Source organism: Cygnus atratus, chromosome 2 (genome assembly GCF_013377495.2).
Source record: "Cygnus atratus isolate AKBS03 ecotype Queensland, Australia chromosome 2, CAtr_DNAZoo_HiC_assembly, whole genome shotgun sequence".
NCBI classification, from domain to species: Eukaryota; Metazoa; Chordata; class Aves; order Anseriformes; family Anatidae; genus Cygnus; species Cygnus atratus.
In genome coordinates, this window is record NC_066363.1 from 50,663,962 (window position 1) to 50,686,659 (window position 22,698).

At 40.8% G+C, this 22,698-nt stretch overlaps 1 long non-coding RNA gene across 3 annotated transcripts in view; it reads right to left on the reverse strand.

The window, feature by feature from the left end:
* Positions 1-22,698, reverse strand: part of LOC118249685 (uncharacterized) — a 155,360-nt gene that overhangs the window by 83,442 nt on the left and 49,220 nt on the right. For 2 of the 3 annotated variants that reach the window (XR_004779183.1, XR_004779184.1), the window contains 3 exons: positions 4,799-4,956; positions 3,074-3,168; positions 2,080-2,156 (listed from right to left, as the gene is read on the reverse strand). This is a non-coding gene — a long non-coding RNA (uncharacterized LOC118249685). The remainder of the gene's footprint in view (positions 1-2,079; positions 2,157-3,073; positions 3,169-4,798; positions 4,957-22,698) is intronic. The other variant, XR_004779185.1, reaches the window with a different exon arrangement.

Below are 22,698 nucleotides of genomic sequence, written 5' to 3' on the forward strand. Positions count from 1 at the left end.
ACACCCTGGTGTCATAAAACAGCAATAAAATATTTTAGAGATAGCCATATAACCATGATCCAAGTTCAGTCTCTTCAAAAGCTCTGTTTCAATTGTGCTGTAAGGTTCTGAACAGGATTATTTATATCTGATCCGTGGCAAAGTTCACATGTGGTCCAAACTTTTCCAGAGTTTGCATGTTTTCTAATGCAGTCTCCTAGCTCAGGCTCACCCCAGTCTGGGAGGGGCTGGAAATGGAACATTTTCATCAAAAGCAGCTTGCACGATTGAACCCCAAATGCTTCACCTGAAATGTATGGAAGTTTGGGGCAAGTGGAAGGAAGACAGGTTTCTCAATGAACTTCATTTGAATTTCTAGTAGGATGTGGATTTGGGGGGCCAGACTTGTAGCAGAGCTTGCCCCAGCTCTCTGGAATTCATTGCTTCCAGAACCTGCACCTCTCAGCTTTCAAGCATTGCACCAACAAAAGCACAATATCTCTGAAATAAATGTGGTAAGGCATGAGGCTTAGAGCCTTACCCCCAAAACATATGCAGAGAAGCTAGAGTGGGAACTGGAGACGGTCCCTGATCTGTGACTCCTGCCTTGCCTTACCACAAATGGTGTTTAAGAATTATTTGGGTCTTGAGTTTACAAGTCTCTGAAGTCAGCTGGAGCTTTGTACTATATTCAGTGGGAATATTAGAAGATCAGATATTGCAGAAGATGAAATAATGAACTATGACTGTTTAGTATACTGTTACAGAAAATGCCAAGTTTAGACCTCGTAGTAAGATGGGTAGACCCACTCTCACAAGCAACACAGTGGTTATATGTACAAATCAATCACAGTCAGTCAGAGAATAGCTTTGAGTCTGCTTTTAACAATCTGGACTGGAGCAAAGATGTTTTTCTAATAAATATTCTAATACTTTATCAGTAGTATATTACAATAAGTGTGTAAGTGGGCATTATACATTAGAAAATAAGCATAGGGAAATTGGTATACATTGTTAAATAAAATACTGTGGTGAAAACTTGGATTTTGGTTCTCCTAAAACTCATTTCTTGACCACAGGCAGCAAGCCATAAAATACCACCTTGAAATGTGAGAAATGTTACAGTCAGGATGTGTCTAACAACTCAATTAGTTATGGCTTCTTTCTCCCTCTACTTAGAATTTATTCATTTTACCAATTTATTTATTTATTTGTATTTTAAAAACTCAGTTTCCTGAAAATCAGGGTTATGTCATTTTATTTATTTATTTAAGGTTACTGAAATGTAAACAGTTTTTGACTAGACAAGCCTCAGTAATGACTGGAAAATGTATTTTAAAAGGCTTTCCGGAATATTTCACAGTAATACGGTTTGAGTTTGTTTTTCAGTTGTAGGTTATACTCAGCTTGGAAAGCAGCAAAGTCAGTATTTCAGGATATTCAAGATTCCTGGAAACCTCTAAGAACTGTAACATGTCAGGCCCTGATTTGGGAATGCACTTACCTGTCTATCCTCAAGCACAAGACTTCACATCTTTATTACAGAAAACTTTAATCAAGTACCTAACTTTGAACATGTATTGAAGCGCTCTGCCGAATCAGGAAGGAATCTGGACCTTTTTAAATAGCAACGTTTGTAATTGACTGCAAAGACGTTACACCCTACAGCGAGGCTCAGCAGGAGCCATGCCTGCTGGCGAGCAGCTCTGGCAGCAAGCACCAGCCAGCCGGTCGCTGGCGGCACGGCACATGGACCATGGCCTCATGCCGGGGGAACCCCTGGGCAGGATGCTGCTTGCTCTTGACATACTAGTCGGTGTGTACCTGGCCACTGCCTACACTAAATGTTTAAAAACTCCCCGTTTTTGAGCTATCTGTAAAGTAGCACGGAAGCAATCTACCGAAGTGGTGAGTTTTACGGCGGAAAAATATACAAGACAATAAAATGCCTTTTACAGCCGGTTAAGAACTGAAACAAAGCAGAGGCATTTGATAACTGCAAAGGCGTTACCAGTGAGGATATTCTAACACAGAGACCATTTGCATAATAAAAGCAGATTAAAAGAAATCAGACATCATGATTGTTTCTTAATGTTTCACCTTTTGGAGTCACGTGGAATTGCAGCCTTGGACTTTCTGCAGAAGCCAATACTGAGGACTTGTGCTTTGGGCACTAACTGAGAAAAGAAAGGTATTAAAAAAAGTGGAATCCTGTTTGAGGGCAAGTAAGTAAATAACTGGTTGAAGCCACATCCTTAGTGAAAAAGAAATGGTACAATAAGGAAACAAATCTCCAAAACAGTCACTATACTATCTTCAGCAACACGACTTTGAAATATGTGAAGGACATAAAGAGTGTCAGCTCTTCTGTCACCACAATATTTGGATTCCTACTCACATATTTAAACACATTTGGGGAGACTGAATTTAAACCAAGCCTGATTACTTGTGGTTTTCTTAGCCCACAACCAGCTTCCCAGACTTTCAGTTTACAAAAGTCACTGGAACATTAATAATTATTCTCCCCTGAACCACAGATACTTCTTTACCATTTCACTAGTCTTCCTGTAAACATATTTTTGCTTCAACACAAAGCAGTTGCAGCCTACACATCTAATCAGCATGACCACAGTACTTTAAACCTGTTTTTATTCAAAACTATAGTGTCCAAACTATTCCTATATGCAACTACCGCAAGTATTTACCCACAGGAGCTTCTTTGCCTTTGTAAGTTGCAGTGGGGAGGCCTGCATTTTTCACACATCCCCTTCTACTTAGTAATAAATAACTTACATCTAGAAATCTAACCTTCAAAGACACCAAATACCTAAAGCTTAGAAACAATGGACACCAATGAGGCATGATGGAAGTAGCTCATTCTGGCATGACAGTGTTTACATAGTGTCCCTATTTAAACATGATCCCAAGAATTAACATGCTCCTCTTCTTCCTCTGCCCAGGATAATCCAAATCTAGGGTAGTGTGTCTGATTCCAGCATGTTTAAAAGCATCTGCTGTTTTTTAAGTTTGTGGGTTTTTGGACTACTGAGAAGCTCTTCCCAACTCAATGCTTCCCCTTTACTTCTCTACTCACCTAGTTCCTTACAAGTTGTTTTTCCCCTCACTGGGACTCTAGTAGGTTTTGTGCACAAGGCTGCAGACACATGCTGATTCAGACATAGAGAATATCTGGGGGTGGAGATAGTATCACAAAGAGACGACTGTAAAAATGTCAGTATTTAAAGCAAGTCTTCTTTCCCTTTCCCTTTCCCTTTTCCCTTTCCCTTTGCCCCTTCCCTTTACCCTTTGCCCTTTTCCCCTCACTCTTTGCTGCTTTCCTTTCCCTTTTCCTTTCCCCTTTTCCCTTTCCCTTCCCCTTTCTCTTTTCTTTCCCTATCCCTTTCCCTATCCTGTTCCCTTTTCCCTTTCCCCTCACCTTTCTCCTTTCTTTTCCTTTCCCCTTTCCTTTCTCCTTCTGTGGTGGACCCTGTAAAACAAGTGTCCCCTTTTCCCCTCACCCAGGCTATTCCTGTGCTGCTCTCACTCTTGACATTACTGCAAGTCTCATGACTTGAAGACGTAGTTCCCAAAGACAAATGCTCAAGTGAGAATGTCATGACCGGTTCACCACAAATACTGCCGTTATTCATAGTTAGGCTGAATTATTCCTGCCCACCATGGATCACATCATTATGCAAAGGCATGACCTAAGACTATGGGGAAAGACTGGCAAAAGGTCTCTTTAAGAAGCGTGCCAAATTTCACCAATTCATTTCACAAACAAAGCACATGCATGAAGGTAATCTTTATGCATTCCAATTATTTTCATTCTAAAAAGAGTCTACGTATTTATCTCTGAGCTTCTGTGCACACATTTCCCTGACTCACAATTTCAAAAAGGAGGGGACCAGATCTTATAAAAACAACATCAAAACGCAAATTCAGCTCTGTTTTTCCATAGCTTCATTCACCACTGTGGTCACTGCTCTTGGCACTGACATTTTAAAAGTTGCAAGAAAAAGGAAAAAAAAAAAAAAAAACAGGGTTGACTTTCATATTTTTTTCCTTTTGAACTTGAATGTTGTCATCTTCATGCCTAGAATGCATATTTAAATCTTTATCAGCTCACTTCTTTTTTGATAGGACATGTACAGGGAAGTAAACCTATAATTCAGAAAAAAATGTACATTAACAAAACACATTAAGAAGTGAAGACTTCTAAATTAGGGAGGATACTTGTCAGAGAAAAAAGGACAGCAAACCATGTTCAGTGCATCATCACGTGAAGACATGGTTAGCAGTGATATACGTACGTGACAACAAGCCACGTGCAGCTGGGAGCTGGACCTACAGGGTACCACAGCATGGTGACCTCATGGCAATGATCTCACCCTGCAGCCCAGATCATGAGCTGGGGGGATAATTGTGGTTGGCTTTGGCACATGCACTCTATCAAGAACTGTGTGGGACTGTCATCACACTAATGCTGCCATCTGAATCAGCAGGGGGCAAGCAGAGGAGGTAAAGGGGTGCAACAAGGTAGGAAGAGGCCACGCTTAAAGTATTGTGACATGATGGCAGGCTGCCCATAGGCTCCACGGATTGCTTGGAAGGCCGGATGAGAAGAAATAAACATGGAGCAAGGATTTTGCTAATACGTCCATCTTCCCAGCCAGATAGTCTGGTTTGATTCAGCCACCTCAGGAAAAAGACAGCCAGAGCTACAGAGAGGGAGAAGTACCTTTGAAGCTGCACTGATTTAGTACATTAACCATGGTTTATGTCATACTCAGATTTCTTGACCTTTAGCCATGCTTACCTTTTGCCAGTTAAACTCAGCAATGTTCACAACAAAGAAACAGGTCCTCCTTACTGTGCCTGTAGATGTTATTTTCCCTCCTCCATCTGAAGGTAGTATTCAGGGGCCAGGGGCTCTCCTGGCTGTGCTGCATCTCATGCCCTCATCATCATCATGCCCTGGGGGCAGGGAGAAAGGCAAGGAGGAGAGGGTCAGAGCAACCTGGGCACACAAAAATGAACAATTGTGCACACCGTGAAGACAGCCTACTTACACAGTTTGCCTGGAGATTAATGTTTTAGGGTAGCAAAAGGCCACACTGTTATGAGATTGCTGAAGGGCAACCCACAGGTCTAATAAATAAGGGACTTAGGGAGAGATGGAAGAAGATGCTTATGCCAAAGGAAAGTTAAAATGCACTTTGGAAAAAAAAAAAAAAAAAACACTTCTCTCTCCTCCCATCCTATTTTCCTTCTGCCCTCCTATTCTGCTGCACAGAAAAGGTCTCTCACACATGGTAATCCTGCTATGTAAGATCCCTAGGAGGAAGGGAAGGACATGAATAGGGGAATTCCATTTACACCAAAGCTTGGATCTTGTTTTGCTTCCTTTCTCTTTAGCTTGCTTTTTTTTTGTTTGTTCGTTTGTTTGTTTGTTTGTTTTTCCCCCTAAGGCTTTTATTTATTTATTTATTTAATTTAATTTAAATGTTGAAGGAGAAGCTACAGAAACCATGTCCAGGTTTAACTCCAGTGTCAACACTCTTCTCCCCCACTCTTTGTGCCCTGCTCCACCAGTGCACCCTCTGGAGCTCACCCAGAGCTCCTCCAAAGCGCCCTTCTGAGCCCCAGGGCGAGGGGATAAGAAAGGACCCCAGCACCTCCCACCACTGTAGAAGCAATTGCACGCTTCCACTGTTTTTCTGAGATCGAAAAAGCAACATATATCAAACTACAGCAAACCAGTAATATCTGGGGATTGGGCAAAATAGTTGGATCGTACTATTGCTACACTTTATTGGCCACTCGTGTTCCCTGGGCAATTCAGCTCCTCCTCCCTTCCCCTGCAAGCCGCCATCCCTCTTCTCACTGCCTCCATCTTAGCAGTGCCTGCAAAATACAAGAGGGCAGCGCAGGGCAGATGCCGGCATGACCTCTGTGTGTTCACAGGCAGGCCTGGAGCATGAGGGTTTGGTTCATGCTGGTTTCCATGGCAATGCAGCCACACAGCAAAGGCAAGCCTCACAGGGTTTTTCCACAGAGGTGCACAAAGCAACAGAGCTAAGCTCAGGACATATGGCTAAACCTGAGGCACACAAGGAGTTACCACCACCACAGCAAAGCATTTCCCTCAACGTTTTCCCACGACCACCTCTTTTTTTCCCCTGTAGTAATGCCTTTTCTAAGCAAGTATTGGAGAGCATCATTTCAAAAAGCTCACGCATACGCTTGTGTGTAGAGTATAGTTGCAAATACATGTAGACAAGAGAGACCACACAATCTATACATGTTCAAACTGCATTTCTGGTGACCCCTCTTTACCCTCTTATGTCTGAGAGACTTTCTTAAGGGCTTTCCTTAGAACCACAAAGCCAGAGCTTTAATTCCTGACCTATTTCCAAAGCTCAACGAAAGCCAACACAGATGTACATTTACCACAGAAACATCCTGTGATTTTGGAAAGCAATTTAAAAAAGAAATCTGAACTTGCAAGGCTAAGCACTCCAAAAGCTCTCAAATCTAAAAAAAAAAAAAATCATTAGCAGAGAAAGAAAAGTCAGTTATCATTTGGTTTAGTGTTTTCCTTTATAAAAGAAGGTTATTTTCATTAGATGAAAGTGCTTAATGGCTTGAACAGAAATCCAAGTGTTTCAAACTTCCAGCATGGGTGCAGCAATGTGACAGCTCACACAAGGGCAGAAAACCCATGTTACACAGGACAGCCCTGTGCACTGCCATCTTCCTGTGTCTCTCTCCTGCTGTGAGCTGTGTTCCTCAAACGGGTGGGAAGGCACGACCACACTCAGCATGACCTTCTAAATTAAGAGCTTGCAGTGTTTTTTGAAAAAGCTTGAAATCCTGCATGCCACACTGCAAGTTGCCATTCTCATTTTTGGTAGGGCCATTGCACACTCCCCCGGGATCATGCAAAGACCTGGTACAACATTTGCTTGACTCATGCAACATTTTACCAGTCTTGCCAATATTAGACTGTAGAGCTGAGTATCTTATTCAACCCTGCAAGTACCAAACACACAGGAGAGTGCTAAAAAGCACTGAAAAGTATAAACACCTTCCACAAATGTCAGATATCAAAGACTAATGTTGCCTGACAAGCCATAATTGACACAATGACAACCAAGTATCGCGTATGATATGATCTTTTTTTTAAGTATAGCAACATTTCTAGCTACACATGGTTACTTTAAACATTTCACTTTAAATGCAAGGAAATGAACTTTAAAATTGGCAGTTTAGTATCATGAAGCATTTGCAACAGCTGTATTGTCTTTTTCTCCTATCACTCCTAATCAGCACCCATAATTTGCACTTAATTCAGATTATCAATGTGTCGCTACTATAAAGGAGACAAAAGCATAATTTGTTTGTAAAGGAAAAATTAAAAATACTGCTCAAAAGCTAGCAAGTAAAATATGAGCACACAAAATACAATAATCAGTAAGTTTTCTCACCTGGTGTGAGAGAAAGTAGACATGAATGTATGGAAAGTTTCCTCAAACCTTTCTCTCTTCATTTCACGTACTGTATGGAAGAGCATGCCAAATCCCAAAGTAACATTCCCACTTTGGGGAGAAAAAAGTAAACCACATGCTTTCCATTAATAGCACTCTCTTCCTTTAAATAAACCTTGTGCACTCAGCCTGTGAATACGTTACGGTTTAAATATTTTCTAACCTTTTGTTATATTCTCAGGACAGCAAAAAGCAGCCCTGACAGACATCTGCCCCCAGACAAGTTATACATGGGTGTGGCAGAAAGGTGGGTTTTCACCTGTTCAAAAAAAGGGGTGCCTTGTTAGGAACACAGCCCAATTCCTCCGAGGTCGTCTGCCATGGCTCGGCTCAGAGCTCCTGCTCTCTGGCCACAGCGAGGGAACTGCCTGCCAACACTGTATGCACAACAATGCTGGCTTGCCCCTGCACAGGGGAAAGAAGAATAGCATCAAAAGAAACACTCTTACTGTGTTTTAAATGAGAAACCTCTGTCTAAGGAAAGAGGAGGCTTCTTTGGACAGATTACACCATTAATTAATTAAGGCACATACCAGAAGCAATTCAAGTGCAAAGACATGACTGCACTGACATGACAGGCTAGCCCAGAGCCTCTCACCAGAAACACCACATCTGGTTACATCTGGAAAAAAAGGGGCATCATGAAAGGCCATGCTCAATCTCTTATGGGAAAAGCAGACATCTTCCCCTTGTCAAGCTTTGTTGTCCCGCTGTACCCTAAGTCACAGTATGGATCAGAAACCAAGGGACAAGAAAATATCCTCACCACGTGTAGCCAGTGAATTCATCAGGGCATCAAGGGGGAAAAACTGATTGCCCTCCAAAATAACAGGCCAGGAGCAGTGCTGAGGCAAGCACCCAGCCAGCAGTCTTGTGGCCAGGGCATGGGGATGCAAGGGAGGGTGCCAGTGGTTATCAGCTTCAGTTGTTTGTGAGGGGGGATCCCTATGAACAGAACCAGCCAAGGGTATTTTATATGCAGAATGAGAGGAAATAAGAAAGAAACCCCCCCAAAAGGGACAAAACTCCACAAGAAAAATAATCAGCAGTCATCCTCTAACTCTGCCCCCCCAGAAGTGAGTGGATTAGCACTTAACACATAGGGACTGGCCACACTGTAGCCCATACATTACATATAGTTTGCCCAGTGAGATTTTTTTTTTTAATATTATGTGTTTTTAAGTCAACAACACACCATACTTGCTTTTAAAACCTTGGCAAGGGGAGATTAAAACTACAAGGGCAACTGCACTGAGCCTTTCCATTCAATATGTGTATCCTGGTTGTAAAGAGCAGGCTGCATGCAGCGCAGTGTAAAGAAGCAGAAGCAGAGATAATGAGATCAGCAACCAAAAAAAAAAAAAAAGGTGGAAATTGCTATCTACTGCTAGTGTCAGCATCACAGTCACAGCTATCAGCAATATCCAAACTTAAAAACCATGTTACTTAAAACAATTCTCTCAACTCTTAATTTGGAGAAGGGTTCAGTCATGTTAAACATGGATCATATTTTATTTTTAGTATTTTCCTCCCCTGAAATGGCTATAAAATACCGAAAGAAGAAAAAAAAAAAAGTAGAGTCCAAAGTTGATTATAATGTATAAAGAAATGTAGCTTGAAAGTTACACAACAACAACAATTCTGCAAATACTGCTGGCAAATTATCATTTACCAGCTGGCTATCTTAGCATGAATTTTTGGAGTTTGGGGGAAGAAAACTGGCAATAAGCTGAGCAGTGTCTCTGATGTCAGTTTTGCCTTTAGACATCTACAAATGTATGAAAAGGCTTTTATCATAGATTTACAAACATGTATAACTATTACAATAACTAGATTGGCCTAAGGGTGGTAGAAATAAGCACTCAAAATGGTGAGGTAACTGTTAAAAGTCAGAGTGCAGAAACAAACCAGCACTGCACACACACACTGGCCCCTCCCCAGCCTGTCTCAAATCTCTGAAATTCAGCAGCCTGCCTGTGCTCCAACCAAATTTTTCCTTGCAAGCTTCTCAGAACAGTGTTCACTTTGCTCTAGCAATGTTTCGAGTAGGGTCACAGATAATGTCACTCCTCTCTACCTTATTCAGAAATACCCTCCACAAAAAGGGCAGAAGGAAATTTAAAACATCACCTAATAAAGCAGCTATTTGGAGACTAGGAACACGTTGACTTTGCTAGAGCAGGCTGTGAGCTGAGCTCGTTCCTTCATTTCCAGACAGAGGTCCATACCGTACACATGTGGCTGCAGAAATCTTGCCAAAAGGAAAAAGCATTCCCAGGTTCCTCTTTCAGATGCTCCAGTCGCCCCCCATGAAATGACCCAAGTCTTCCTTTAAAGAAAAAAATAATCGGTGTCTCAGTGTGCTCTTGATCCACGCTGCTAAGGCAGACTCAACCATCAACCCAGAAGGGCATGCTGCAAGTCAAATTCTTCATACACTTTAATTACAGTTTACACAAAATGAAAGTCGGGTTAATAAGCTCAGTTCATAAAAAATTAATAAGAAGTGGCATTTTTGTACGGAAGATCAGGGGGACTTAACCTTCAGAGAGATGATCAGAAAGCTATGTTGCATGCAGAAGTCACCTCTAGCCCTCAGCTGGGAAAAAGAAGGAGCAAAAGGGGCAGGGGATGAAGAAAGGAACTACGGATTTTATTTAATAAAAAAACTTTTTGAAAACAAGCATTTCTCATTAAGCAGAGCTCCGCAGCAGAGCTGCAGATCTGAAAGGTTTTCTCCTATGTGTTGTTTCAAGACCATTAAACGCACACAACACCGCAGACGCAGGAAGCGGCAGAAAACCATTCTGAGCAGCAGAGCTGGAAAGGCAGACAATAGCTACCACCTCCAGATAGTGAGAAAATGCGCTTTCCCGAGGGGTCCGCGGCCACCCATATGGAATGCGGATAAGTGAGAACACGCTCGGCCCTGGCCGAGGCGAGACCCGCTGCCGCAGCTGTTGGCTGGAAGCACTGGGTGGCCTGCTCGCTTCAGCCGCCCTCGGTGCTTTCAGATGGAAAACATGAGCGCAGCGACCCGGGCGGTGTTCCGAGTGCACGGGCCCAAAACGGAGGGGGGCGGCGAGGCGGTCCCCTGCCAAATACTGAGTCACAAGGCAGGGAATCCCATGTCGAGCCCGTGGGCTGGGCTGCGCACCAGAGGAACGCCACCCCATACCTCCCAGTAGCACCGCCAAAATTACCCCAGTGCATCGTGCCCTTTACGCTGGTCCTTTCTTACATCACATTTTGGCTGTGTTGCATACAACACCAGTGTTTCCGGTAAGCAGAGAGTAGGAGAAAGGGACAGCGCTGCTCCAGGGCTTGCTCTTGCTCACCCTATTTTCATAGCCCCATGCCTGGGGTTGCACCTCACAGTTCCCCACCTGTCCTGTGGAGGTGGCTGTGGTTCCAGTTCTTGTGTGCTAAATTTACTTCCAAACACGTGGTCGGGAGTATTAATAAATGATTCAGTCTATGATTAAAAAGCGGTTTTTATTATTATTTTTCAAACAGGGTGAGAGGGAAAGCATAAAGTTACTTTCAAAGGAATATCATCTGCATGTTAGAGCCCTTCAGTTAAAAAAAAATAAAAAATAAAAAATAACCTACAAGGTTCTAATTTATTAATGAATAGCTGCTGTCTTTGTAATTTTGCTGTACTTATTCCATTACTGTCTGACACTTCCTATTGTCACTGCTTGAATTTTTAAACGCTTCCGCATGACTAGTGCTAATCTCCACATTTCATGGAGGGCTAGTAATAAAAGGAGAGAGATTCATGTGTGTATACGAACGATTATAGCTAAACGTGCTCTAAAGCACTTAGCTCAGTTTCTAGTATTTCTCCCTCCTAACTTCAAGTTTCTGAAAGGAAAACAAAAATGCAAAGAAACATTTTTCCCCCATTATTTTGGTCCTGCGCTGCATTTATTCTTGATTGGGAAAGAGAAACAAAGTTCCTTCTCAAAACATAAAGACTGCCAGCACAGGGTACAAAGACGCAGGACGCCTGCGTGAAACATATGTTGGCAGCAAACTAAGCTTTGTATCTTGATTTTCTTTCAGAAAATCTTGTAGAACTGGTACAACAAGCTATTGTGAGCAACTGCTTTGAGGATATAACCTCAAAATAAACAATCTGATTTACACACAGGACTACATATGCATAGACAGTCTTTTATTGTTTACTCACAAGTATTTTGACACCCTTTCACCCTGATTATCTCACATTTATTTTTTTTCAACAGATAAGAGCAAAGACCTTATGCATTTGAAAGCACTGTTAAAGGACCTTTTTTAATTCATATTTTCTTAAAGTCCTACTATTCCACATCGTGAAAGTATTGCCAAAGGACTACTCCATAGCATTATAGATTTCACCGTCCAAAAAGCCAAGCACACAGACTGCACACACAATCTTCACCAATCTTACTCCACAGCAGAAACATCTACCACACTTCCCCCATGCAAAACAAGGGTGCAGTAAGCAGGGATACCCATCCCACATGCCACTCATGTCAGGGTCTCACCAACATCAAACCCAGCCCAGAGTGTTTGCTATGGCTAGTTCTGCAGCACTCAAAGCTAATACAAGATGCACTTGTAGCTGCTGGAAGCAAAAATGGCCCTGCACATTTGGAGAGGGCAGAGGCTTGGGGTGAACAGCTCAGCCACTGCTTTCAGAAGCATGGTACAACACTTTGATGACCAAAACCAGTGAGCTGCAACAGCCTGTCAGGTCAATACTAGCACTAAATAATGCACATTCACTGCAGGGTGTTTATTTGCCATGTTTTACATTTTCTGTTGTGATTCTGCTTGTTGTTTTATGTTGTTTTACGGCATGATGCACTTCTTTACTAGGGCTCCCATGTTTGCACAGGTAGCTGCTGCTACCTGCACAGGTAGCTTCATGCCCTTCCCAATCTATACACCAGATCTCATTAAGCACTGGTGCAGGGGACCCTGTCCCACCACTGCTTTGCATCCCCTCTTTTATTTTGTTCCTTCTTCCAGATTGCATGGGATTCCTTTCTCCTCCCTACCACTACAGCACTCAGTCCTGTCTCCACGCTGATCTCCCCTTCCCTCTGCTCCCCAGAACGTCTCTTGGGAGGGGTCCTTGCATCCTGACCATAATCCTTCCTGCTTAAAACTGTTCATTTCATGCAAGCAAGAGCTGTTTTCCACCACGTCACTCCAACAGCAGCTTCTCCATGCTGTACATGCGCTGTGGACCTCTGCCTAGGGACAGAGATGGTTTACAGCATGCCACCAGCACCCTGTGGCTCTACTGGTGGCAAGGACATACGGTGAAGGTTTCCCTGCAGCCCAGCAGCTAGTCACTTGCTTCCATAACTTTGGTACTGTAGACTGACAGCAGCCTTGCTGTCCTGGTAACAGCAGCACCTACCTCAGTGCTTGAGAAAAAATTTTTGCTCCCATGCAACTGGTTCCTTAGATGCCATGCCCTCACACCCCTGGTTGTCACCATGAATCAAGTATTATTCTTGTTGCAAACTGCACTTCTGTCTGAACTTGTCGCTTCTTCCATTGACAGCTAAAAACACAGTAGAACCAATACAGTTCATTGCACTGGGCATCAGGAAGCAGAGTGGGTATGTAGCCAGCTAAGCCAGACTCAGAGCTGGGTAACCACACGATATGAAAAGTCTGCGGTCAGTCATTTATAGCTAATTTTTATCTCATCAGCCATGGCCACTCACCAGAGGTTGCTCAACACCCAACACCTGAGAGAGAAGCCTTTGACCCCTTTAGGGATTTGCAAGTAGTTCTTGAACTTGGTTTATTGGGTGGGCAAATGTCTTGTTTTACCATGGACCCCCATATTCAGGTAAACTGTGCTCAGCTTATTTTGTTGTAGTTATGATTGCCTTTCTCTCTGTCTTAGCAGATAAAGAAGACCTCATTATAGTAGCTCTGTTTCTAAACAGAATGAAAAGCCAGTAGCAAGCATCACTCCTAATAAGCCAAAGGCACACCAAGATCACTCACTGATGTTTGAATGTGCTGGCAGACTTGCGTAGCACATCTGCTTCAAAGGGAATGGCTATGGCAGCTGGCTAAAAGACATTGCTTAGTTGTTTGTGCAATATTTTAAGAGCAACCCCAAGGTGAAAGCAGTTCATAAAGAATAAAATGGATAGGTTTTCTATGGCTTGCCCAGCTCTCCCCCCAACCCCTCATCCAAACTACTCGTCCATCCACTTGGCATCTAGCCTTTATTTCCAGAAAGAATAAGCAGCTTTTCTAAACATTACTCATATAACTGCAAGTGCTGCACATAACCCAGAGCTGTCCAACTTTAGTGCAATGGGCATGTAGGCTGGTAATTTAACTGCAGCCCTAAAGCTATGTCTAGCTTGGATATGCACAACTATTTACATGGATTGTTATATAAAGAAATTCAAACCACCATGAGAGCTGTTTGTTCTTGTGATTTCCTTTCAACATTAATGAAAAGCCTGCAAGCAAACAATGTTCTCCTCACCTTGAAATGACAGGGAAAGTGAATATGCAAGCCAGGCTTTGAGGACTATACATAGCTTTCAAGGTTCAATCTGGACCTCCTAAAGCAATATTTTCTAAACTCACATGCCCTCAGATCTCATCTATTGAGCACTTTCAAATCCAGGACAAGGTCTAAAACGTACTATTCCTCCCACTACAAAGAAAAAATATACCTAAACCTCCAGGCAATACTCTGAAAATTTATTCCTTCATGCCTTTATATTTAAATAATGACTTTTGTCCAATACTTACAATGATTGCATTTAAGACCTTTCCATTTGATTTAGGTAACTAGATCACACTACCAGTGATATCTTTACTCTTCCCTAGGAATCCCTAGGTAAATTTTCAAGAAGGACAGAAAACCCTTCAAAATCATGAGGCAACATTATCTACTTGTTCTGGGCTGAAATGGAAAATCTTCTGGTCACGTTCCCTGTGCAGTTCCAACTAACAATGTGAATCAAATTTCTGAATGCAGGGATTGATCATAAAATGGTTTGCACTAGTACAACACCACAGAGTAATTTAAAACATTATCTTCTGACTTTCTATAACTCTCTCTCCTTCTATTCCTCTCCTCAAGGGAATATCTACAGATAGAGTTTTTTTTTCCAGAAAAGACACCTAATTACCTACTAGAACATCAGATCAAGTAGGTATTTGCGTGCTTTAATTTATGTCTACAAGGGTACTCTGGGGCACAAAATAAGAGCTAGACCGAAGCCAACTTTACAATTTTTTGACAGCCAAATACACCAACCAACCTTATTGTCTATTTTGAATTTGAAATTTAGCTTCAATTCCCAATTTAAAAAAATAAAACAAAATGGTGTAGGTATGACAGAACTCTGTCGTCATCAGGTTAAACATAATTTGAAACATACCCGCTCATTCAAGACATGCAATGTACTAAGATGCAGGGTTCACAATGCTATCTGCCAAGATCAGAGCACAAGCACCTGGACGAGGAGCATGTGAATGTACAGGCCAGCAGGCATGCTAGGGAACTGCCCCATGCACACCTCTGGTGTAGAGGAATTCACTCACTGACAGACTACTTCACATTAACCACAAGTCAAAAGCGTGTACTGAGACAGTAGCCAATGTTATGAATGTACCACGAACCCAATGAACTCATCCCACAGTAATTTGTTTGTATTCCCACAGCCACATTTATGGGTGCCAGAGCTGGGCTGGCTTGTTACCTTCTGTTGTTTTAAAATTCATGTCCTTCCACCTGTTCATATTTTTTTTTGTGGGACAAAAACATTGCACAGCTGTAGGAAAACTTCGCCACATTTGAGTTTTTACATTTTGACATTTTGACAGTGCAGCAACATAGAATAATCCTACGTAACAAATACCACTGCAGCACAATCCACACTAGTGTCTGCTAGCAACCCCATCCTGACGCAAGACTAGAATGAGCAACTGTAAAAGCACACCACGCTTGCTGTATGAGGTTGCTCCCTAAAGTTTAAGCCAACAATAAACCCATAATATTGATAAATGGGATTACAATACAGACTCTGTGAAGTGTCATTTATACACCAATACATCTCAGCAAAAGTTTGAGGATCTGTAATCCTTCAACTCTGTTTTAAGCTTGTAGCACCTGAAGTCAAAGATTAGTACCTATTTTACACTCTTTTTTTCATTTGATTCAATCTGAGTTCATAATATTGTATATTAGTCCATGTATAAGCAACAGAAAAATTCTTCTTAACCCAAAAGATAGCAGTAGTATAGCCTGCAGCACAAGCTATTTTGCCAGAAGTTTAAAATTTGGTATTTGCCCTTCCTTTGTTCCTTCACGCACCTTTCCCATAATTCCTATTTTATTTTCTATATTGCCTTCATTTCCTACTCTTTTTTTTTTCATTCCACGGTATTTTATCTTTTTTCTTTTTTCCAATAAACTTGTGCTCTGTCTCCTTCACCTGTATCAGTTTCTCTTTCATAGTCCTGAGCAGTCAAGATGGAATTAAAACTTAGAGCTAACATTGTCCAAATGGATTTTAGATGAAGTAAAACAAGTTTTCTAACACTAATAGCAACACAGAGCAGAACTCACATACAATTAGGGAATTTTATCAAAGGCAGGGGGAAAAACTGTTTTCCTTTGTGTAAAAGCCATCCTTAGGCTGGCTTATGCTTTTAAGTGATTATTGAGACATTAAAATTACTACAATTTCAAAAAGATTTCATAAAATATAGCTGCTGTTAATCACGTGTCATTGTTTAACCATAAGGTAATTAACATCTTTCCTCCTCACTTCACTTTACTAGAAAAAGTAAGGTGTTACATCACCTTATACCAGTTTGCACTTGTATGCGATTTATGCTACAAGTTTATATTTCAATTTCCTAGTCTGCTGTCAAGAGCATTTCTTCCTTGGGATGTTAAAGCAAAATGCTGGATCTTCAGGGCATTATATGTGAAATACTACTATTATAAAAATGTTTAATATTTTCAAACAAGCCCAGGGGATTGAGCAAGCACAGATCTAAAATGTAAACCTAGAGGTCTGTCAAAGAAGGGTGATTTGCTGCATGAACAGCAAACTAAACCAAACAATAACCATGTCTGGATTCCCAGTATCCTGTGCATCCGAAATATAGAGAGAGGTAAAAATGTTCACTTCATCTGCAAATTTGGATACCAAAATATTTTATTTAGGTGGTCAAACATAGATTAAGATGGTTATTGGAAGATAAGCTCTTTTGAGTTTGTTCAGAAGTTTTATAGTACAGTAATTTGGGGAAAAAGCCTGGGAAAACTATGATAAAAAAAAAAAAAAAAAAAGACTGTGCTCATGCAGATGCCAAATGTTCTTCTTGGAGCCATGTAGAACTATCTGGTCAACTAAGATTTATGTTGTCATAATGAGATATTATTAGGCTGCTTAGTTTGATGCTTCAGAAGGTAGATCTGAGGTAGATCTTAGATCCAAATCTGTCCCATGTACACATACTTTTGATGCTTAAGTATGTAGTGCTTTCATATCAAAGCTTACAGATTAATTTATCAGAGTGAAGAGAATGCAAAATGATCGTAGTCCAAATGCTTCTGTAGCAACAAAGCTACATTTGCAATAGATCTTCAGATGTTTTACTATTGTTTATTTTTTCACTCAAAAAAAAGAACAAAAACCTTTATCAAAACTTTACTTAAATGCATCTTGTCTACTTCCACTGAAATTCCTCCACATAGAAAGACTTAAAACACAGTTCAAAACTATTTTGCAGAGACACAAGGTTTTTTTCCAACAGTATTTAATATTGAGCAACAGGCAAAAGCAGATAGAAATACTAGAAGTATAGCATGCTTTTAAGCTACAAGTAAATCACCTAGAACAGATATACCTCCAAACTCTGCTCTACAAGAAAGCCGTTGTTGATTACTGCTGCTGTGCTATTTCCAAATGTTCCTCTACCAAAAGTAAGCAAAACAAACAAAAAAAAAAAGTTCAAGATGGTGGCAAGCAGTGATTTGAAGCTTTGTATTTTCACACTTTTTCCTCTACTCACCTTGTTTTCATTCAAAGTCAATTTTTCCCTGAAGCAAACTGATTCTTGCCTAGAAAACATATTGTATAAAGCTTTTTCCAAGAACTGTATGTCAGTCCACGACCAAGAGCCAAAGCAGGAGTAGAAATAAAAGAAAGCATCTCAGTCCCAGCTCATGTCAGCACTCCTAAACCAAAGCCAAGGTTATGACATGTGTCAGAAAATATACCTAATGTTCTTCTGATGTTTAAAAGAAATAGTTCGCGTCAAATGCACTGAAAACAACAGTTATTTTTGCCATGTTACTACCTGTCTACATCATTGTGTCATTTTGATACATGAGAAGTGTAATAAGTTTAAATGAACAGTTCTGTTTCTTGCAGACAAGACAATGATTTTCTAAGAAGGAAATTATTCCAGGAAAGCTGCTTGGATGCTGGCTGCAATACTGCATTTCCCTATCTGCCCCTTCCACCCTGCCTCACCTGGGGAGGAAGGAGGGTGCAGGGGAAGGAAGAGAAGTTGTCTTTGAACAACTCAGTGAGGGTAGGGACAAAACTACCAACAACAGATAAATAATTATGAAATAAAGTAGATAAGAAAAACATCAAATCTAGAAATTATTAATGAGTATAAGTAGAGGGAAACATTAAGAAGTCAGCAGCTAAAACCAACTGACATATTAATTGATGGAGTTATGGTTACCAGGGCAACCACAGCTCTCCTAACTTTTGTTCTTTTCATTCATTTATTTTTGCACTGAATATTCTTTTTATGTTTAGTATCTCCAAAAACTTTAACATCTTTGTAAGTTTAGGCAGAGCACCTAGGAGAAAGCTTCTTTGGGAGTCCTGTATGTGGACCCACAATAGTTCTCAAAATCTCATTACACACACTTTTATCTTCTCATGGTTTTAAAATGTTAAAATGTGTTAAAAGTTAACACTTCATTATCTTTCTTTCCAACATTCATCACTTACAGCCACTTGAAAGTCCACTGTAACTTGCCTTCCCAAAAGTCGCCCCATCCCAGGACCCAAGCCTCTGACAGAATGGCACACGCTTCCACCTGCATGATTACCCTTGAGATCAACCAGTAATGCAAAGCTTTTTTTTTTTTTTTGATGTCCACCATGTGAACATCAAGCAAACCACTAGAGTTTGTTCAGACCAAGCCTGGAAACAGGAACCAGGTCATCTGCATGACTGCATCATATATTACAGAAGGGTTATTCTGCTGACCTCTGTTCTCATACACAAAACATTACTGATAATACTCTTTTTAATACTTTTGGTTTGGGTTTTGCTTTTAGTTTTGGCCTGCTGCTTATTTAAATAATTCGTAGGCATTCTTGGTCTTGCATTCACCAGTGCTCATTTGTACTGTTTGGTAAGGAAGAGTTATTGCCTTAAATCTTGGAGGAGATCCAATCTTGAGAGCTATCTTAGGCTGAGAAATGAATTGAGTAGACAAGCAGAGCAACTGCTCTGATCCTTGGATGATTTACAAAATAAGCTGTGGAAATGCAGAAAAGTTTGTTACAGCTTGAATCAACAAAAGGAGGAGGAAGGGGAGGAGCGGGTGTGCAGTGGTTTCTTTCATTAGGGTTTTTCAAAAGCAGCCTGGGGAAGACCCAGTTCAGGGAGCTGAAGCAGACGCATGCAGATGAGGAATGCTCAAGTGGAATGAAGTTATCCTAATCATAAGGCTATGAAATATGCACTGCCTGGCTGGAAACAGAAACCAGAGTGCTGTTGTTACTGATCTGAATGCAAAGTAAAAAAACTAGGTAAAATTCTGAAAATTTCTTGAGAATTTCACATGGTGCAGTCACATGAAGAACTAATATTTGCTACAACTGATAGTTTTAAATCTTCTCATTTACATACATTGCTCCAGTATTAGTATCTTAGGGCTCTACTGATAATTATAGAAATGGTTCAGATGTTTTTTTTATTGGCTATTTTGAAAGATTTTAAGATTTGTTCCTATTGTACTTTTGTAGAGTCATGCTGCAGCCAGAGTTACGATATGAATATCACCAGAACTTCGTAGTCAAATCTGAATTAAAGACTTTGTACATGAGAGTGTATTAAATGAAAAGATTTCTTTTAAAAAAGAAAGGGAAAAAATACTGACTACTCTTCACAATCACAAACACACTTGCACCAGTGATTTGCAAGAGATGTATATTGTTTACCGATGTAACTGCCAGCTGCAGTAACAAACATATGACATTAAAGGACGTGATACAGGTATAGTTTCTTTGTATTAGCTGATGTTAAGGACAGATTCCCAAGATGAAGAAACTAACTTTAAAGAGTTGCATTTCTGCACCAGAAGCAGTTTTAATTCTTGCCACTGTGATGCTAGATAAGTTCTAATCTTGTCATCAATTATGAAGGATTCTTATGACAACCTTGATTTTATGAAATTGGGTTATCTTCCAGCCTGTGGACATATTCATATTGCATTCTGGGTTAATCCACGTGTATAGCTCACTTCTGTCAAAATGACAAAAGATAATTGATTTTGTTTCATGGTGTATTCTTATCAATGTTCTCCTATGCTCTTAGCCAGTCTTTGACTGATAGGATGTTAGAGGAAAGGTCCATTAATTGATTTGTAAATAATTACAGCTAAGTCTTCACTTTTGGATAGCTATCAATAAAGGCTTATCCTTTTTTCACTGGCGAATGCTTTCAAATCACCTTCAGTGTCCAACTTTGAGCCACAAAATTCATTAAAATCATTATGCGCTTTTAGAGTAGTACCTACTGGTGATGGCAGAGGTAAGAGTGTGTCAGCTTTTCTCTTATATCACTTCTGAGGACGTAGAGAAAAGCAAAATAAATATATAAATAAATAAAATGTGGGGGGGGGAGAGGTGGCGCTGGGGGGATGCAAATAAATTACTTCTTGAAGTGGGATTTAATTTTCAGATGTAAAAATTCATCAAGTGTAAAGAGAAAAGACTATATGCATTACTTTATTATATGCATTACTTGGTATATCAGTCCTAAACATGCAACATTACCTGTGTGCAACATATACAGCAGTCTATCTGCTCATGTTCTCAGTACTTTTTGAACCTGTTCACTAAGCTCAGACACAGTAGACATAGGACTAAGAGTCTCAGAGATAAGAAGTTCTTAGAGATTTTGTGAAAATATGCAGCTGGATGCATGCAGGAGAGACCTATTTAGTGCCCTGATGGAGTAGAAGCTGCAGAATGAGCTCATGCAGCATGAGACCCTTAAGAATTACACCTAAATGGGTGAAACAGAGACAGAGAAGGAGGCTGGTAGGTAGACATGCACACACGTGTGCACGGCATTTTAGATGTCCTCAGCTGAAGGAAAAAGGAGCAGCCAGAAGTTACATGGCATCTGTTCTTGGAAAAGCAAGATTTAATGATTCTCAATTTCAGGTTCACAGCTTCTCCTCAGCATCTCATCAAGAAGACAAAGCCCAGCACACATATTTGAGTCTTCAGAAGAAAGTGCTAACTCAATTCTGAAAAGTAGCTATAATACCTAGGCAAGCATTTCATTGGTTGTTAATACAACAAAGCTGTAATGAAAACATACCAGAGTTGTCACACACTCAGAAAGCAAATACCATTAATCCAAGCCACTATGTTCTACTTTGAGAATGCATATTAAAATGTACAGCACAAGGCAACTTAGATTTAATTTCTTGTATATAATAATATCAACAAACGAGGTGTACAGTTATATCAGAGACCTGCCTTTTCAGTATAAAACAAGTAACCAGAAAACCTTCTTTATTGCTGTTTTCCAGTGATACCCACCAGCTTCACAATAACTAGCACATAAGCTGTCCACGTACTTCAACAGAAGAGAAAGGCACTCCTACAAAAACTACGCAACAGTTTATGACTTAAGTGCTGTTCCTATGTGATAAATATCTGCTCCATTTGTCAAATCATTCTTTATACCTGACAAACACCCATAAGTCTTTCAATTCTACTTGCCTTCACTACCAGCTTTCTAGGAAGAGCTTAAGCTGCAATGCGTCTAACTTAAAAGATGCATGTCAGCACACCAGTAGATCCATGCCCAGAACACAGAAATGGCAAAAGCTTGTGGGTTACAGTCTCTCTCTTGTGACATTTCCCATCAAATCCCCAGCTAGTGTTTGTTGAGCACCCACATGTTGAGCCATATAGTTACATTCCCTCTTGCTCATAAAGGCATGAGTCACAGTGACAGTCACAGCACATTTACCCAATGCCTTTTACATAGGAATTTGTTTAAAAAAAAAAAAAAAAAGAGGAAAAAATCCCCCTCATTCTTAAAGCAGAAAGAGTTCAAAGATTACCAAACTCAATGATTCGGCAAGACCATCATTGGGGACAGCAAAATTATGGCTTAAACACTAGGAAGATTTCTCCAGGTTTTCCAAAAATAACCATGTCTCCTCATCCAGTCTGTCCCTGTTTAGCTGCAGTGGTACTATAGACACCATTCTGCTACCAAGGGAAAAGTCTGTACAAGACTGGGAGCAGACCAAGTAAGCAGGACAGAGCCAGGTGAGAGACTGGCTGTGTGGCACAGTCCTCGCATGTTTGCCCCAACAGGCCTCACTGAGTTACCTTAGCATGGCTGCATTCATGCACTAAAGACTAGCAAGGCCAGAGGAAGAAGAGTCCAACAAGGTCATGAAGTGGCAGCGGCATGGTCACTCCCTGTCAGGACTTGGGAAGTTTCCCAGGGTTTCTTGGGGAGCATAGTTTGTGAAGAGGATCTCTGCTACTGCAGCCACCCCATGGCTCTCTCTTCAGATTGCAAAAATCTTTTTGTTTGTTTGTTTCTTTCTTTTGAAAAGTAGCATCCAGAGGGGAAGAATATCTAGTCCTGAATTGGTTGTGCCCATCTCACGGTGTCCTTTAAGACTGCTTCCAGCCAGAACTCCGCCTCTACCAAAGGCTGGATCTGCTCCATTGAAGCTGGAGAGAAGATGTGGGAAATGGATCTATGTGTTACATAGCTTTATTCCAACTGAAACATAAAAAGTCTTTTGGTCAGCCCTATCTACCATATCACACCTACACCCAAGGGAAGGTTTTCCAACAGAAATTTTGTCAGGGAACAGCGC